The sequence below is a fragment of the Microtus oregoni genome, unplaced genomic scaffold (genome assembly GCF_018167655.1).
Source record: "Microtus oregoni isolate MIOR12 unplaced genomic scaffold, Mior012 000014F_ref0000157, whole genome shotgun sequence".
Classification (NCBI taxonomy): Eukaryota; Metazoa; Chordata; class Mammalia; order Rodentia; family Cricetidae; genus Microtus; species Microtus oregoni.
Genome location: NW_024543073.1, coordinates 39615045 through 39633186, shown reverse-complemented (window position 1 = coordinate 39633186; position 18142 = coordinate 39615045). Strand labels below are relative to the sequence as shown.

The window sequence follows — 18142 nt, the reverse complement described above, 5'->3', positions numbered from 1 at the left end:
CTTTCTAATACTGCATTGTTTTTCCATTTGATGATAATTTATTGTCGCATCCACCCTCGACCCACAAGGATGACGTGCGACACACCAGAGCTCTTCTCACTGCAGTTTATTCCAGGACTTTATTCACTTTCTCTCTCTCTCCTGGCAAACCTCTCCCAGCCCTTAAGAAGGCATGGGCTGCCAACCCCGAACTGCCAGGTGGGCACTGCCCATAGGTTCACGCATATGCAGGCAGCTGATAATCATTGCATTATCAGGCCCCAGCCAATATTAGGAGCTGATTATCAGGTGTGGCTCCATGCTGCTCGCTACAGTTCCCCCTTTTGTTTTGTAAAGCATCAGGCAAGAGTATAGGTCGGATCTCTGTTAAAAATGGAACATGTACTAGTGTTTGTCCAGGTGTCATCCACTCAGAGAACACTAGACCTGTCCGGTGCCTTTTTTACAGAGGTGGGAGTTAGACACCAACCCACATGCAATCAGACTTGCTCTTCTTAAGGTTGATGTATGCTTACCTCAAGTGCAGTGCGCAAGCCTCACATCCTGTGCTCAAATATAGATAACCAAGCTTGAGGAGACTGTCCTGCTTCAATGGCCGTGAAGACCTGAATGATCATAACTGCATTGCGATGCTGTGAGACCCTTATGTGACAAATGCACCATAGGCATACCAGGGAGGCAAGCACCATTAAGCCTGTTAGGGCTCCTACTCCCGCCCACTCCTTCAGATGATCCATGGAGTGATCCAGGAAGATAGTTCTTCTGCCAGGCTGGTATCCATGCGTGTGGAATCTGCAGTCACCATCGCCACCCGCAACTTTTCCAGTTGTTGTTCGAATTCACCAGACCAATTACCTAAAAGATAGCTGCTCCTACAATAGGGCAGTCTCTTGATTTAAATTCGCTCTGTAGAAGACTCGTCAGCGGCGTGCAGAGCCTTAAACTGCCATTGTCTTTTCCTTGCCCCGCGGCTATGCTGCGTTCTCAGGCAGCCCTCTGAGGTCTGTGCTCCAGCTTGTCTCAGCTCCAGCACTTGTTACGTTTGCTGATACTCTTGACACTGCTGTGGCATCTGCCAGGCTAGGCACCAACTGGGCTGAGGCAATGTGCCTTCCACCACAGCGACCTAGCAAAGCTCTGCTCCAGCTGCCTTCTCCAAACTGGTGCATGGAGTGGCGCGGAACTCAGGAAAGCAGGCTGCTCTGCAACCACTGAAGGGACCTCACACCACGTTTTAGGGAATTGGGGCGTTGTCAATCTCTCTGGCTACTTCCTGCAGAGCGGGGACTTGCCTTCTTACTGCCCTTACTTGCGACAGGGGAGAGGCAGAGACTCCACTTCCCCACCGAGCTGTAAGGTGGAGGCGTGGCAGGGCTGAGCGGCCAGCCCTGACCCCGGTCCTGGCCTGTTGCCCTGGGCTGGGACAGAGGTTCAGGCCTACAGATCTTATCCTGTGCTGCGTTTCTATGCCCTGAGGCAGGTCCCGGGTGTTTGTAGCTTCTCAGACCCTCAGCGCTGCTTGGCCTTGGAGCCGCCTAGCCACTTTCTCTCTCTCTCTCCCTCTCTCTCTCTCTCCTGGCAAACCTCTCCCAGCCCTTAAGAAGGCATGGGCTGCCAACCCCAAACTGCCAGGTGGGCACTGCCTATAGGCTCACGCATATGCAGGCAGCTGATAATCATTGCATTATCAGGCCCCAGCCAATATTAGGAGCTGATTATCAGGTGTGGCTCCATGCTGCTCGCTACAATTTATTTTTCCCCTAGCTGGTATTAATTGAGAAGTGGTATAAAATTTTATCAAATATAATGAAAAAATTTAATTTTATACCACTTCTCAATTAAATGGATATATTATATGTAAATATAGTATTTTTGTTTGCTGTCTATGTTGGGCATATGGTCTCCATATTTCAGAAGAAGAAGTATTTTTTTGCAGAGAAACTATTAATAGAAAGCCAGCTTCAACTTCTTTAGCTCAGAGAGATGTTCTCTGACAATAAAGTCTAAGCCTCTGAAGTTAAGGGTCATGAATCTAAGGCCAGGGAAAACAGAGCCTATGCTAGCCATGAGTAGCTATATCTAGCTCAGCATTTCAATTGACCTAGAGGAGCAGAAACAAAAGCATGACCTTTCCTGAAAACATTGCTGCCTTACCCTACAGACCCATGCAAAGTCAGGAAAGCTCCTTGATGCCAGCATTATCAAGAACAAGAGCTGTGACTGAGCACCCAGACACAGGGCAATGGGCAGTAAGAAAAAATGGTGTGATCCAGAAGCTCCCTTCCATGGAGAAATCTGTCAGCATTCATTTGATGCCTGTTTTTCACAGATCAGAGAGATGAATTTATGATGGGATGAGGCATCTGATATCTTTGGGGCCTTCCAAGTTCATGGCACTAATCTCAGACTTGATGCGTGTTTTCATGTGCATTAGCTCATTCAATCCCCATTTTACAGTGGAATTTATGAAGGCTCCATGAGGTTAATTGGTTTCACAGGTTAGCAGAGAAGGTAAATGACGGGGCCAAGGGCCTAAGCTTTCCTTATAAGCTCTTAGGCTGTCAGTTCATAGCAATAGTTGGTAGAGCAATTATGTAGCTCTGGGAATTTGTCCAACCCCCTAATGGTTAGTAAAGGGTTAGATAACTATGGATTCTTTTTTTGTTTTCTTTTGTTGTTGTTGTTGTTGTTGTTTGAGACAGGGTTTCTCTGTGTTGTAACCCTTGGCTATCCTGGAACTTGCCCACCATAGGCTTAGCTGTTTGAATATTTGGTCCCCTGTTAGTGGTGCTGTTTGAGTAGGTTTAAGAGGTGTGGCCTTGCTGTAGGAAGTGTGTCACTAAGAGACCAGCTTTGGGCTGGTGGAGGAGGTTTGGAGGAGGGCTGTGGGGAAGAACTGTGGATGGAATGTAAAATAAAATTTAAAAAATAAAATTAATATTTAAAAAAACTTGAACCATCCTCAGTTCTTTCTCTCTGCTTTAGGATTGTGGGTCAAGATTTGAGCTCAGCATATAGTTACTGCCCCCATGCCTGAGGCTTCCTGCCATGTTTCCCTACCTGGACAGTCTCTTAACTCCTCTGGAACCCTAAGCCAAATAATCCCCTTCATCTATAAGTTTCCTTGGTCAGTTGCATTTTATCACAGTGGTAGAGAGTAACTAACACAGCCCTCTTTTACTGTAAGTGGGCTCTTGGGCTTCATAGATGGTTGAATTTGTGAATACTCATTCATCAGAGATGTATTGATAATTAAGAGTACTACCTTGTGGTGCTCAGGGGACACTTAAGTGAAAAGAAAAACCATGCCAAGACTGTCAAGAAAGATATGGAATTACAAGCAGTTATAATTTCTAAGTGGGAAAACCCTATAGATTCTATAGAAAGGAACCAGCAGAAGGCATTTCTGTCTATGCTGTTGTACTCAGGCCATTTTTCTGTGCTTTGTATGGCTCACAAAACCCGACTTAAAATGCCTGTGACTTCATAAACTGAGGAAGATCAGCCTCTTGTTCTGTCAGTCACACTCTGAGCTATTCCCTGTCATCCACCATTAGACTTAAATAGTAGTCCTTGTCGCCCTGATCCCTCCCTCCACGTCTGCATCTCACCACAGTGGGTCAGATATATTTGAATCAAAATGGGTTGGCAGACACTGAGTTGGTTTTTGGGGTCCTGAGAGATTGCTTCAAGTAAAGGGAATCTCAGCAAAGACTGAGAGGAATATTCTTTCTTTTATCCCGCATGGACCTACCAAGGAAAGCTGTGCTTATTGAACCCATGTTTATTAAACCCAGCCTGGTTGAGATTGACTCTACTATTTCCTGGTCCTGATGCAAAAGAAATAGGAAACAGAACCGATCTTTATGAATCCCAGAGTTAAGCTGAGATGTTCAGGAAAGCACACCGTAAAAACATGTACCACTATGCACCAAGTCAATTTCCAATTCCCTGTCTCTGCCTGCCTGCAACAGCGGTTCGCCAAAATTGCACAATTTTGTGTCCTAAAACCTAGATATGCTTTGCTTTTTTAGAATGCTATTTTGGGAACAAAATAATCCACTTTGTGACACATGGATGTTGTATGAAACTCAAATGTCAGTGTCCATTAATAAAACTTCTGCCACATCATTGCTTTGATTATTTCCTGTCCTCAACTCCTCCTGGGTAAGTCTGCTGATTTTTGCGCTAGAGCTTTTAGGTGTGCTGTTAAGTCTCTAATGTGAGCTTTCTCCATTTTCTTTATGTGGGTACTTAGTGCTGTGAACTTTCCTCTTAGCACTGCTTTCATAGGTTTGGATATGTTGTGCCATCATTTTTGTTGAATTCAGGGAAGTCTTTAATTTCTTTATTTCTTCCTTGACCCAAGGTTGGTTCAGTAGTTCATTGTTCAGTTTCCATAAATTTGTAGGCTTTCTGAGAATAGTATTGTTATTAAATGTTAACCTTAATTCTTAGTGATCTGATAACACTTGTTGTGGGCTTTGATGTGTGATTTAAGTTTTAGTAATGTTTCTTTTACATGTATGGGTGCTCTTGTATTAGGGGCATGGATGTTCAGGATTGAGACTGCATCTTGATGAATTGTTCCTGTTATGAGAATAAAGTGTCCTCCATCTCTTCTGAATTATTTAGTTTGAAATTTTGTTAGATATTAGGATAGCTACACCCACTTGTTTCTTAGATCCTTTTGATTAGAAAACCTTTTCCTAATCCTTTACTCTGCGGTAGTGTCTGTCTTGAGGTTGAGGTGTGTTTCTTGTATACAGCAGAAGGCTGGATCCTGTTTTCATATCCATTCTCTTAGCCTGTGTCTTTTTATAGGTGAACTGAGTCCATTGATATTAAGTGATATTAATGACCAGTGATTGTTAACTCCGGTTATTTTTCAGTAGTAGTGTCTGTGTCTTTCCTTCTTTGGGTTGTGCTGGTGTGTGTGTGGGGGGGGGGGGTAATCAGATGCCTGTGTTTTTGTGTGTGCAGTTAGCTTCCTTGGGTTGGGGTTTTCCTTCTAGTACTTTCTGTAAGACTAATTTTGTGGATATGTATTGTTTAAATCTGTTTTTGTCATGGAATATCCTGTTATTTTTATCAATAATGAATGAAAGCTTTGCTGGATATAGTAGTCTTGGCTTGCATCCATTGTCTCTTAGTGTCTGCAGCATATCTATCCTGAACCTTCTGGCTTTCATGGTTTCCATTTTGAATTTGAGTGTAATTCTGATAGGTTTAATATGTTACTTGACCTTTTCTCTTTGTAGCTCTTAATATTCTTTCTTTATTCTGTATGTTTTGTGTTTTGATTATTATATGTCGTGGGAATTTTTTCCCCTCAGGCAGCAGCAATTTATTGAAGCATTTCTGGGAAAATGATTGATGTAATTTTAAGGAATAGTTATGGAAAATATGCATACAATGCAAAGACTATTTTCTGCTAATGTCTAAATCTCTAATACATGTCTGTCAAAAGTAAAAGCAAAATTTTAGGTTATATAAATACAGTCCCTTCTAATTAACCTATATAGAGGTGCTGAATACTGATGATTTGCTGAACCTGAACACAAACCCACCCATACACACTGAGTGGATGTATTATGAAATATAATTGCAATATATATATATATATATATATATATATATATATATATATAACAATTTCAGAAGTATTTTGTCAGTTAAAGTAATGTTTAGACTTAATATAGAATAGATTTAAACTTTACCATGCATTTTTGTTCTAACAACATATAGATTTACCCTCCCCCTACACTGTATGGTTATGTATATACAATAGAAATGTGAATATTGTAAATAAAATTTTTCATTTGAGAAAAATGAAACACATTAAATTTCTAGAAACATTGTCAAAATAAGTGTCCATTTAACAGTCAAGGATGGATGACAGCTCTGCTGGTAGAGCAGTGTAACAGTTATCAGGACCTGAGTCTGCATCTCCAGAACCCTTAGAAGTATGTGCCAGGTGTGGCAGCCTTCCTGTGATCCCAGAGCATAGAAGGCAGAGATAGCCAGTACAAGATAACAAGCTAGACCATATAAAATAGTGTGCTCAGATTCAAGTGAGAGAGCCTGCTTGAATATGCAAGATGAAGACTTATCAAAAAGGACCTTAGCTGTGATCCTTGGTTCTCGATGTTCATTGCACACATGTAAGCATGCATCTGCACATATGCATATATGCATGCAAGAAGAATTTTAAAAGAAGTAGAGGAGATAAAACACTTAGAAGTACTTACAACAGAGAAAATCTGCATGTACAAACACACAAATAAATTCAAACATCAATGTAAAAGTTAAGTTTTTGAGATCATAAGATAAATTTTGATGTGCTGCATAGATTGAGGGATTCCATATAGTACTGGGATGTGATTTCAGTTGTTATTTTGAGATGCTATATATTTGGTGTTAATAGTGGGCTGAGAAAGCTCTAGGCAACCATTCCCAGAGATCAAGGAATGGAATGATCACATCCCATGCTGTTAAAGGAACCGAGCGTCATTCTCTCTCTCTCTCTCTCTCTCTCTCTCTCTATATATATATATATATATATATATATATATATATATATATATCCTTGTTTGTTTCTCTTTTTTTATTTCTTACCCTCACTGACTACTTCCCTCCTGTTCCTTCTTCCCTTTTCTTCTACTTGTCTTATATCAAATAATTTTATCTTAAAATTTTTTTTCCTATAGAAAAGTATGGAAAGTTGCTTTGTACCTGTGGTAGTTTGAATGTGATTGTCCCCCAAATCTCATAGGGAATGGCACTGTTAGGAGGCACGGCCTTATTGGAGAAAATGTGTCACTGTGGTGGGAGGAGGCAGACTTTGAGGTTTCCTATGCTCAGGATACCACCTATTGTCTGAGACCACTTCCTGTTGCCTGCAAGATGTAGAACTCTCAGTTAGTACCCCAGCACTACATCTGCCTGCATGATGCCGTATTTCCTGTCAAGATGATAATGGTCTAAATCTCTGAAACTCTAGTTAGCCACCCATATTTATTGTTTTCTCTATAAGAATTTCTGTGGTTATTGTGTTTCTTCACAGAAAGAAAACCTCTAAGAGGGAACTTTTTTTGACCCAGTCTATTTGGTGTTCTGTAAGCTTTTTGTATCTTCTTCATAGGGATATCCTTCTTTAGGTTGGGAAAGTTTTCTTCTATGATTTTGTTGAATATATTTTCTGTGCCTTTGAGCTGGTGTTATTCTCCCTCTTCTATACCTATTATTCTTAGGTTTAGTCTGTTCATGGTGTCCCAGATTTCCTGCATGTTTTGTGTTAAGAATTTGTTGTATTTAATATTTTCTTTGACCAATGAGTCTATTTTCTCTATTGTATCTTCAACTCCTGAGAGTCTTTCTTCTATCTCTTGTATTCTGTTAGTTAACTTGTCTATGTAGTTCCTGTTTATTTACCCAGATTTTCCATACCCAAAATTCCCTCAGGTTGTGCTTTTTTTTATTACATCTATTTCAGTCTTCAAGTCTTGAACTGTTTCCTTCACCTATTTGACTGTTTTTTTTTTTCTTGGGTTTCTTGTGTTTCATTGAGGGATTTAATAATTTCTTTGAATTTTTTGTTTGTTTTCTCCTCCATTTCTTTAAGGGAGTTTTTTATTTCCTCTTTAAAGGTCTCCATCATTTTCATAAAGTTACATTTAAAGTCGTTTTCTTCTGCTTCTTATGGGTTAGGATGATTAAGACTTTCTGTTGTGTGACCGCTCAGTTCCTGTGTTATCATGTTGCTTTTTAGGTTGTTGGAGAAATTCTTGCATTGGCAATTACCCATCTCTTTCTTCAGATGAGGTCGTCATTGTCTTTGCATCTTGGTCTAATCCTTGCAGTGGCTGTCTGAGTGTTTGGGAGTTTTTCTTGGTCTGCTCTGTACTGTCAGTGTCTGTCTCAGAAAGCCTGCTCTCTTGGTCTTCTCTCCTGGTTTGCTCTTGTGGTGCTCTCTCTTAATCTCCTCGGTGTTGTAGCAAGCTCTTGGTCCCCTCAGTATTATTGCAAACTCCCAGCTTTTAGGTGGGGTGTGGCTAGTAGCTTGGGTAGTCCAGTGAATGGGTTTGGGTCTTGGAGGAGCCTAGCTGCAGGAAACTCTGCTGGCTGGCTTGAAAAGCCAAGGGAGTTGGGGGAAGTGCCCATAGTTTTTTCCCACTATGGAGGTCCTAGAGAGTGGGGTGTCTCACCACGTGGCTGTTCATTCACCTCATAAGTCTCCTCAATATTGGAGCAAGCTGTGTTTCAAAGTTCCACCAAGGTTGCAGGAGCAACTGTAGAACTTCTTAAAGCTATACCCCGTGGTCTCTAAATATATTTTCTTCTTTCATAAAATGTTTGTTGCGCAAAATAAAAAAAGTAAAAGTAGTTTGCAGATCTTAATGAAAGTCCTTTGCCAGCCTCCAAATGCTTTATATTTGTAGCCCTGTCATAGTCTTTCTTTTTTTTAGATTTATTTATTTTATATGTATGAGGCACATGTGTGCCTGGTGCCCACAGATGTCAGAAGAAGGAATTGGATCCCTTAGAAGTTGGATTACATATGGTTGTGGGCTATCATGTGGGTGCTAGGAACTGAAATTATGGAGTCAAGATCACAAAACACCCTTTAATACTGTACCCCCAGTAACATTAAAGACTTCCTAATAGGCCCTTCCTCATCTACTTCATTTACTGTCTACTATTAGTGCCAAGATCAAGCCTATTATTGACTCTGGGCCTTTGAAAGACATTCAGACCCAGCCCTTCCTTAGTGCTCTCTATCTGACTACTCTTTATCTCTGAATACCCGATACCTGATGTGTATAAGCCACCCAATGAGCTTGTATTGAATGAATAAATAAGTAAGCAGAAACAATCAGCTTTTTGTAAGGTTTGAGCATCATTATACCTTATCCCACCAATACTTAAAAAAGAAACCAACTCCTTCACTTTCTCTTCACAGTACTAAGGGTGCTCCTCTGCCCTGAGGCACCTTTCCCCAGGTGCCCTTCCTTGTCAGCCAGGAATGAGGACACAGTGGCTCTCCCACCTTACTACTGTTGATCCCTATGCCACTGTGCCCAAGGCCTACAGTTCTTCTACCACCAGTTCATGGATAAAGTATAGTTGTTGATGCCAGAGAAATTGAGGCCTCTATACAACCACATGGCAGGCCCCTAAACAGTTTATATTTTTCTGGACTCCAATAATGAAATGGGGATTGGTGTGTGCTGGTTAGCTGACAATGGCCAGAAACTGCAGAGAAACTCAGCACAGCTCAGTCCCGTGTTGTTAGTTATAGGGCTTATTTAGTCAAGTTACTCACATTAATTATACTAAAAATTGGAACGTTTTGCTGTTAATTTCTTTGTGGGGGTCAGCAGGAGCCTCTCAGTTGTTTTGTATTTGGAGATATAGTCAAGAACTCAAAGGTAAAGGAATCAAGAGTTCCTGATCAACTCAACAATCCAGGTGTGGATAGAAACATAGGAGCCTAGTTTATTTAATTATTGATAAGGTTATTCTAACTGTTCTGATAACATTTGAAAAGAATGGAAAAGAAATTTTTCATTAATAGCTGGCACTTGGCTCCACAGAAAAATAAAGCAATCTTTTAATAAAAAAAAAAGAAAGAAAGAAAAAAGAAACTAGCCAATGTAAGAGGAAGTTGTTAGATAAGATTCTGTCTCCCACACTTTCAAGCATTCTTTCTCACAAATGTTCCCCTTTCTGTCTCTATCTCTCTGCTGCCCCTCCCCCCACTTTCAGGAAAGAAAAAAAAACTCAAAGAAACAAAAAGTGGTCTGCAGAATTCCTTAGTTTTTATAATCAAAAGTGATACCCAGGAAAAATCAGCACAGATCTTAAATTGAATAATTTTTAATAAACTCACCTTCATTATTGGTTCAAACTTGTAATGAAACAAGTGCTTCAGAGCAGAGGGAGGAAAGTCATGACTGTGAGGGTCACATTCATAAATGCTTCAAGTAAGAGAGCCCAGGTGCTCTCAGAGCTTCCCATGCAGCATCCACCAGATGCCCAGGTGCCCTCAGAGCTTCCCATGCAGTGTCCACCAGAACTTTCATTGGTCTGATCAGCAAAGCCACAAGAACCACCAGAGGACTAAGGAACAAGTCATAATGGTGAGGGGGAGCTGAAGAAGTGTAGACAGAAGCCAAGCAGGACTAAGCAAAGGGAGACACAATAAATTATACCCAAAATTCTGGTAAATAAACACCTTTACAACTCACTACGCATAAGTTATGTCAAATACTTTGTTTCTCCCACCACCTTCTCAACTTGTTTAACTGTATTTCCTGCACATCTTACACTGAATTAAGGAATAGGTTTTTCCACAGTCTGCTGTGAACTGGTCTTGTCTATTGGAATTATGTAGACACTTAGGAACTCCTATTTCCCCCCTTGAATAGAGGAAGTTTGTGGTCTGAATTAACCAAGCCAGTCCTAAGATGATTCTTTCATTTAGCTCAATCATTGAAGCTGGGATGCAAAGAAAGAAACTAAGAGGAAAAAGGGAGGGAGGGGAGAGCTTCCCTTAAGAAAGGTCTTGGTCACGCAGACCTCAGGTGTTTGCCTGATTTAGTGGTTGGTTTTGATTGTCAATGTGACTGGATTAAGAAACACTTGGGCATTAGTTGGGCATGCCTTTGGATGTGCCTTTGAGGGCATTTCCAAGGAAGAGTAGCTGAGAAGGTAACCAAAATGTGGGCAGCAACATCCCTATAAGCTAGGATTCCATTCTGAATTAGAAGGGGGGGGGGGTGAAAAACACCTGCATATCAGCATTCTCGTTTTTCTGCTTCCCAGTATTCTGAAATGTGAGCAGGCAGCCTCACACCCCTATTGCCATGGAGCTTCAGGGGCCACAACTTCTCACCATTATGACCTAACCATGACCCCTCAGATTATGAGCTAAAATACTTCTTCCCTTAAGTCACTTTCATCATGTATTTGGTCATAGCAACAAGGAGACCACTACTGTACTGAGGAAGTTTTCTTTTAGTTCCCCTTGCTAGGAAGAGCTAGTCCTATACTTGCTGAGAGATCTGTTGGGTGTGCTCACATGCAGGAAGAAGACAATTGCTCTGGCTTTCACCAAGTCCTGATACCAGTCTTTCTGGTCTCCAGCCAGTAACCATGATCACTTACACAGGATCATGCCTGCCATCATCATCACACAGGACAGTCTTCAGGAAGCTCTGACGTTTCTGTCCTGCCAGATCTGTACAGGGGCTACCTGCAGATGCCCTAAGGTCTCCTTCCTTCTTCCTCCAGGAGGAACTACTTTATATTGGATTGAGAACTCTGGTAGAACTGGGCCTTCCCTATTTACATATGAGCATGTTTGAACATGCACACACACACACACACACACACACACACACACGGAGCAACATGACATCCAATATGATTAATTTTGCAACTGATAGCCATATGTGAGCCTTAGTCTTCATCTCTAAAATGAGGAACATTTCATCTCCCTCGTAAGAATCAGAGGTCACATAAATAAAGAATCCAGACTCTTGTGGACAGCAGTTACCAGGTAGATGCAAGCTAAGTGTCGCTGTCTTCAGCTATATCTCCCTTTAATAGTACAACAGAACCCAATATTTAACCCAAAACAAAGCAGTGTTTTAAAGGGTACTTCTCTTTCTCCTCTCTCATAGATACTGTCTTGTTCTCCTTGCTATTCCGGGTGTGAGCTTCGCTACATCCTCAGTTGGTACAGAAGATAACAGCCCTGCCTTCTAATCCATAGATAAAATATAGTCTACCACTAGACCACATGTCCACAGGAGAAGCCTTTGATTATTTATTTGTTTATTTATATCATGTTGGTCTCTTATGCTTCTGGCATGACAGCTGTCAATAAAACCCTGCTTGGCCCCACACATCCCAGCCAATTGCAGTAAAAGATCCTGCCAAATTTAAGGCCACAACCTCTGTGCATAACACCCTAAGTCATAGGGCAGGCTCCAGACTCCTGAACACCAACAGCAAATCTGGAAATGGGCAGATAATACAGCAGCAAATGCAGACAAAGGCCAAAGTCAAGGTTTTTGGCACCACCTTCTGCCCGACTGCCAAAGAATGAGCACAGCATTTATTGAAGTATGATGTTGAAAAGGTCCTATTTCCTATGGTACCAATTCTGTAATTTGAATCAGAGTTCACTTTAAAGGCTTGTCCCAATTTTGTAGTATGTGCATTAAATTTTATCAATTCCAGTGGGAATTAGGCACATTCCACAAGTTATAATTAGACACCTTAATGAGGAAATGTATATTTTTCAGAACTTAGTTATCAAGCGGTTATGTGCCATTCGTGATTTGGAGGACTGTTGTGGTCAATTAGTGTGTCTCCCTATAGCGTGGGGCTAATGACAATAAATAGCAGAGGTTTCTCTTATTCTTAGAAACAAGTGTGTTGACTGTTTTTTTAGTTGTTTGGAATTCTGTTCTTGAATATGCCACTCTCAATTCTCCTACCTACTTATTACAAACTCCTAGCCCTGGAAGAAAGTAGTATCTGTTAGACGCTTTTGTCATTGTGATTCTATTTGACATCTTAAGCTGGCTGTTTTTACTGCTCAATAACATAATTTATGCACGTAATTTTCTATGTGGTGGATCTTCTTTCCTTTACTATTTTGCTTTTTCTTGATTGTGCCCTTTAACTATCACTTTAAATAACCCCGAGGGGTTTTCTAATAACCACAGATTGCATATAACACCCTCAGGTGAATATTGCCAAAAGAGTAGAGAGGTATGGCCCTGGAAATATGTCAGTATTTCAAGTGTCCAGTTCATTAGACAGAGAGAGGATGTTTTTAAAGATATTTAGGGTGGTATGTGGATACAGGCTAGAAAATGAATTCCTAGCTATAAACATCAATTATCAGATTATATTTTCCATGGGTATCATGCCTATTCAATCTTGCCTCTGTTGTGAGATAATCTCTAGGTTACAAATAAGAAACTGGGGTTTAGACACCCAGTGACTTTTTCAGGGGTCCTTAGCAGTGTGTAATGTTCTCAGACCAAGTTGCTGCAATGTTCTGTCCTTGCATTAAGCATCGTCATTGGTGGCAGTTCCATGTTCCAGAAGGCTCCTTCTGGGCATCAGTCTGAGTGTGTGAAGATATGCATTATATAAATAATTTGTGACTAATTATAGATTTGTGAGCAAAGACAAATGTTCTTTCCAGCATCTTTTTAATCTTTCTATTAAGCTCTGCTCTTGAGATATGGTAGGAAATACTTATAACCTGATAGATGTTGAATGTCCTTCTCTAGAGACATGCCCTTCAGGGAAGAGCATCTGCCCTGACATGCCACGCTTCCTTCCCCTGCCTAAATATCATTCCTATTCTTTTTTATCTAGATAGCTTTTGTTTAGAATTTTCAACTAACTTCTTCTCCCAGCCCAGTTTCAAAAAATAAATAGGTAAATAACTAAACAAGTTAGACAGTACCCAATAAGAAAAATTACCTTAGATTATCTTCTGACATCCTTATACATACAAACACATGTACACATGTACTTGCCCACATTCCTGTACCCAAACACACATGAACATGCTCACTCACATAAAATATTTTAAATATTTTTAAGTAAACAGTAAATATACAGGCAAGTTAGAATAGAACATGTGTGATATGAAACACACACACACACCAGACAACCCACCAAGTATTGTTTATTATATGGATAGAGATAAAAAATGTGAGGACATACAAAGACATAAAACAACCACCTCAGGAGATTGATTGTGTCTAAAGAAGGGAGCAGGTACAAGGACATGATGGATCTTTTGGTTCATCAATCATGTTTTATTTTTGGCATTTATGGTGCCTGGGTATAGGGTAAATCTTACATTAATTTCCACGGTTTGTGTTGACTTGAAATATAATCATTATAGAATTAAGTTACATCTCATAACACTCTGAAACTGGGGGAGAAGTCTTGAGTTTCTGCAGTTGGTTCTCAATTCTTGACTTCACATCCTCTCCAAAGAGCCTACCTGTTGGTGCAGAACCAAGTCTGTCACCCTATCCACCAAGACATAGTACCATTTAAAAGTGCTGATGCTAAGCTCAGACTCCATAGTTTATAGATTCACATAGACCTCGACTTTTAAGAATGTTCCTTAAAATTTTTTATCATTACCTACAGCTTGCCCAGCCTCTCTTTATATATTAGAGTGTTGACTTTATCCAGTTTAAATTAGCTTTTTCAATAAGAGTTGATGAAGTCTCTCACACACTTAAGACTGGGTTCTGCTTTTGTCTTCCTTGTCTTATATCACTATATTTTTCTATTTTGTATCTCCCCCAAAATTACTTTATTGTCCTCCCAAAATAAATAAGACTCTTTTACTAAGCAGTTTTAGCATGAAAGTAAGAGATTTTGTTGTGACATTTTCATACATCTGTATCATTGGCTTTGGAATAAGGCACACCCATATTGGTTTGCCTGTTTTTCAACTCTAAATTAGACATGTGCCTAAGTTAGCCCTCTCAGTTTCCCCTCCAGCAAAATAAGGATGACAGTTGTTTTCAAAGGATCTTGGAACATTGAAGAAAATGATATTCAAGAAAAGCCAATATGCATGAAGGAGATAGGCAATCAGTGTACTGCACCTTGTAACTCATAAATACACATCTCTGTATTACTCTATTCTTCCAAATGTGTCAAACTTTCTCTGCCTAAAACCTTCTGTAAATGATGAATATACTTTTCCTACAAACATGTTCCACTAGAATAAGTAAAGAGTGTTAGAGTCAATATATGTGTCTGACAGGAAGGAGGAAGTCAGTTATATCTAGGTGTCAACTAATTTTTTACCTGCCTAGACAGTGGCCCATCTCCTCAATTAATCATAATGAATTGGATTGCTTTGAGGACCCAAATGTGTAGCAAGTCCCTTCACTACCTTGGCCATGTGGCCTCTTCTGAATATGGCTTTTTCTGCCCACGAGGACTGAGTTGTTAGTAGGTAGCTGCCTCCAATTCACTCAACTAAGCCAAATTACATGTTCCTTGTTAGAACTATTTTGAATTTTTGGCCTTAATACTATGTTTAATTTTTTTCCCTTTTTCCAAATGCAAGAATGGATTCAATGGAAAACTACCCTACTCCCTGCCCCACTTGCTCACATTCATCCCTATAAAAACACACCATGAAAAAAAGATGAAAAGGAATAGGCTCTTGTTAATAGTTTCTTATGAACACAAAACTTTGACATTTGCATTAAAAACCCAACATGAGATTGGGGTGAGTTTCTGGCCCCGTGGCGCCAGCCTCGGAAGGGGAGCTCAGAGGTTCCTTGGCCCCCTATCCTGCTTGGGCCCTCTGCAGGGCCTCCACTCCCTGCATACCTCCTCTTTCTTCCTAGCCCACCCAGCTCCCATCCAGAACCCTCCCCACTTCGGCCCCACTGTCTTCTTTCTGCAAATAACATCACCCAGCCCAGCCTGTCTGGGCACTGGGTCCGAATCCTCAGGGCACTCAGCGGGCGGGCGGACTCCCTTTGTTTCCATCACCTGCCTGCACCAAGCAGGGTAGGTGCTTTGTTTGCGACCTGCCCACCAGCACTGAGGCCTGATCTCTCGGCGCCAGGAGAGACAGCATTGGGGTGAGTTTCTGGCCCCGTGGCGCCAGCCTCGGAAGGGGAGCTCAGAGGTTCCTTGGCCCCCTATCCTTCTTGGGCTCTCTGCAGGGCCTCCACTCCTTGCATACCTCCTCTTTCTTCCTAGCCCACCCAGCTCCCATCCAGAACCCTCCCCACTTCGGCCCCACTGTTCTCTTTCTGCACATAACATCACCCAGCCCAGCCTGTCTGGGCACTGGGTCCGAATCCTCGGGGCACTCAAGCGGGCGGGACTCCCTTTGTTTCTATCGCCTGCCTGTACCAAGCAGGGTAGGTGCTTTGTTTGCGACCTGCCCAGCAGCACGGAGGCCTTATCTCTCTGCGCCAGGAGAGACAGCATTGGGGGTAGGCACTTTGTTTGCAAGCTGCCCAACCAGTACGGAGACCTGATCTCTTGGCGCCAGGAGAGCCAACGTTGGGGAGAGCCAGCGTTGGGTAAGCAAGGAGACCTGATCCAGTAAAAGAAGATCCATAAGGGAGCATTTGGAAGAAGAGATGGGCAGACGCCAAGGCAAGAATTCGCCCAACAAGCTGAAAAGCAACATGAAGCCACCAGAAACCAGCGACCTCACAACAGGAGGACATGAACACCTTAATCAAGAAGAAGTAGAAAAGATTGACTTCATGAAAGTGATTGATGCCCTTAAACAGCATATAAAAAATGCCCTTATAGAAATGGATGAGAAATATAACAGAAAGTTTGAAGAATTGAATAAATCAATGAATGATACCCTAGAAAACCTAGGAAAAACAATCAAACAGATAATGGAAACAGTTCAAGACTTGAAAACTGAACTGGAGGCAAAGAAGAAAACACAAACAGAGGGCCGGCTGGACATGGAAAATTTAAGTAAACAAACAGAGTCTACAGAAACAAGCATAACCAACAGAATACAAGAGTTAGAAGAAAGAATCTCAGATTCTGAAGATACCATAGAGAAAATAAACACACTGATCAAAGAAAACAGCAAGTCCAACAAACTCTCATCACAAAATATTCAAGAAATATGGGACACAATAAAAAGACCAAACCTAAGAATAATAGGAGTAGAAGAAGGAGAAGAAGTGCAGCTCAATGGTCCAGAAAATATATTTAATAAAATTATAGAAGAAAACTTTCCCAACCTAAAGAAAGATATACCTATGAAGGTGCAAGAAGCATACAGAACACCGAATAGGCTGGATCAAAAAAAAAAATCCCCTCGCCATATAATTATCAAAACACAAAGCATACAGAAAAGGAAAGAATATTAAGAGCTGCAAAGGAAAAAGGCCAAATTACTTATAAAGGTAAACCTATCAGACTTACACCTGACTTCTCCATGGAAACCATGAAAGCGAGAAGGTCCTGGATAGACATACTGCAGAAACTAAGAGACCATGGATGCAAGCCCAGATTACTATACCCAGCCAAGCTTTCGTTCACTATAAATGGAGAAAATAAAATTTTCCAGGATAAAAACAAATTTAAACAATACGCAGCCACAAATCCAGCCTTACAGAAAGTAATAGAAGGAAAATCACTAACCAAGGAGTCCAACAATGACCACAATAACTCAGACGTCTAGAGACCCTTCACAAACACAAATCAAAGAAGGGAAACACAAAAACTCTACTACTAAAAAAATGACCGGCGTTAACAACCACTGGTCATTAATATCACTTAATGTCAATGGACTTAACTCACCTATTAAAAGGCACAGGCTAAGAGATTGGATACGAAAACAGGATCCAACATTCTGCTGTTTACAAGAAACACACCTCAACCACAAAGACAGGCACCTACTCAGAGTAAAGGGCTGGGAAAAGGCTTATCAAGCAAATGGACCTAAGAAACAAGCAGGTGTGGCCATACTAATCTCTAACAAAGTAGACTTCAAACTTAAATCAATAAGAAGAGATGGAGAGGGGCATTTTATACTCATAACAGGAACAGTTCATCAGGATGAAGTCTCAATCCTAAACATCTATGCCCCTAATATAAAAGCACCCACGTACATAAAAAAAACATTGCTAAAACTCAAGGCAGCCATCAAACCGCACACACTAATAGTAGGAGACTTCAACACTCCTCTCTCACCAATGGACAGGTCAATCAGACAGAAACCTAACAGAGAAATAAGAGAATTAATGGAGGTAATGAATCAAATGGACTTAACAGACATCTATAGAACTTTCCACCCAAATAGGAAAGAATATACCTTCTTCTCTGCTGCTCATAGAACCTTCTCAAAAATCGACCACATAGTCGGTAACAAAGCAAACATCCACAGTTACTAAAAAATATTTGTAACCACCTGTGTCTTATCAGATCACCATGGATTAAAGTTAGAATTCAATAACAATGCTACCCCCAGAAAGCCTACAAACTCATGGAAACTGAACAGTCAACTACTGAACCATACCTGGATTAAGAAAGAAATTAAGAAAGAAATTAAAGTCTTCCTTGAATTCAATGAAAATAAAGA

General features: G+C 40.8%; 1 protein-coding gene and 1 pseudogene across 3 annotated transcripts in view; both read left to right on the top strand.

Annotated features, from left to right (window-relative positions):
• Large1 (LARGE xylosyl- and glucuronyltransferase 1) overlaps positions 1-18142 on the top strand; it is a 510741-nt gene that overhangs the window by 402832 nt on the left and 89767 nt on the right. The gene's annotated exons all lie outside the window — the stretch shown is intronic.
• Positions 9076-9773, top strand: LOC121455595 (annotated as a pseudogene).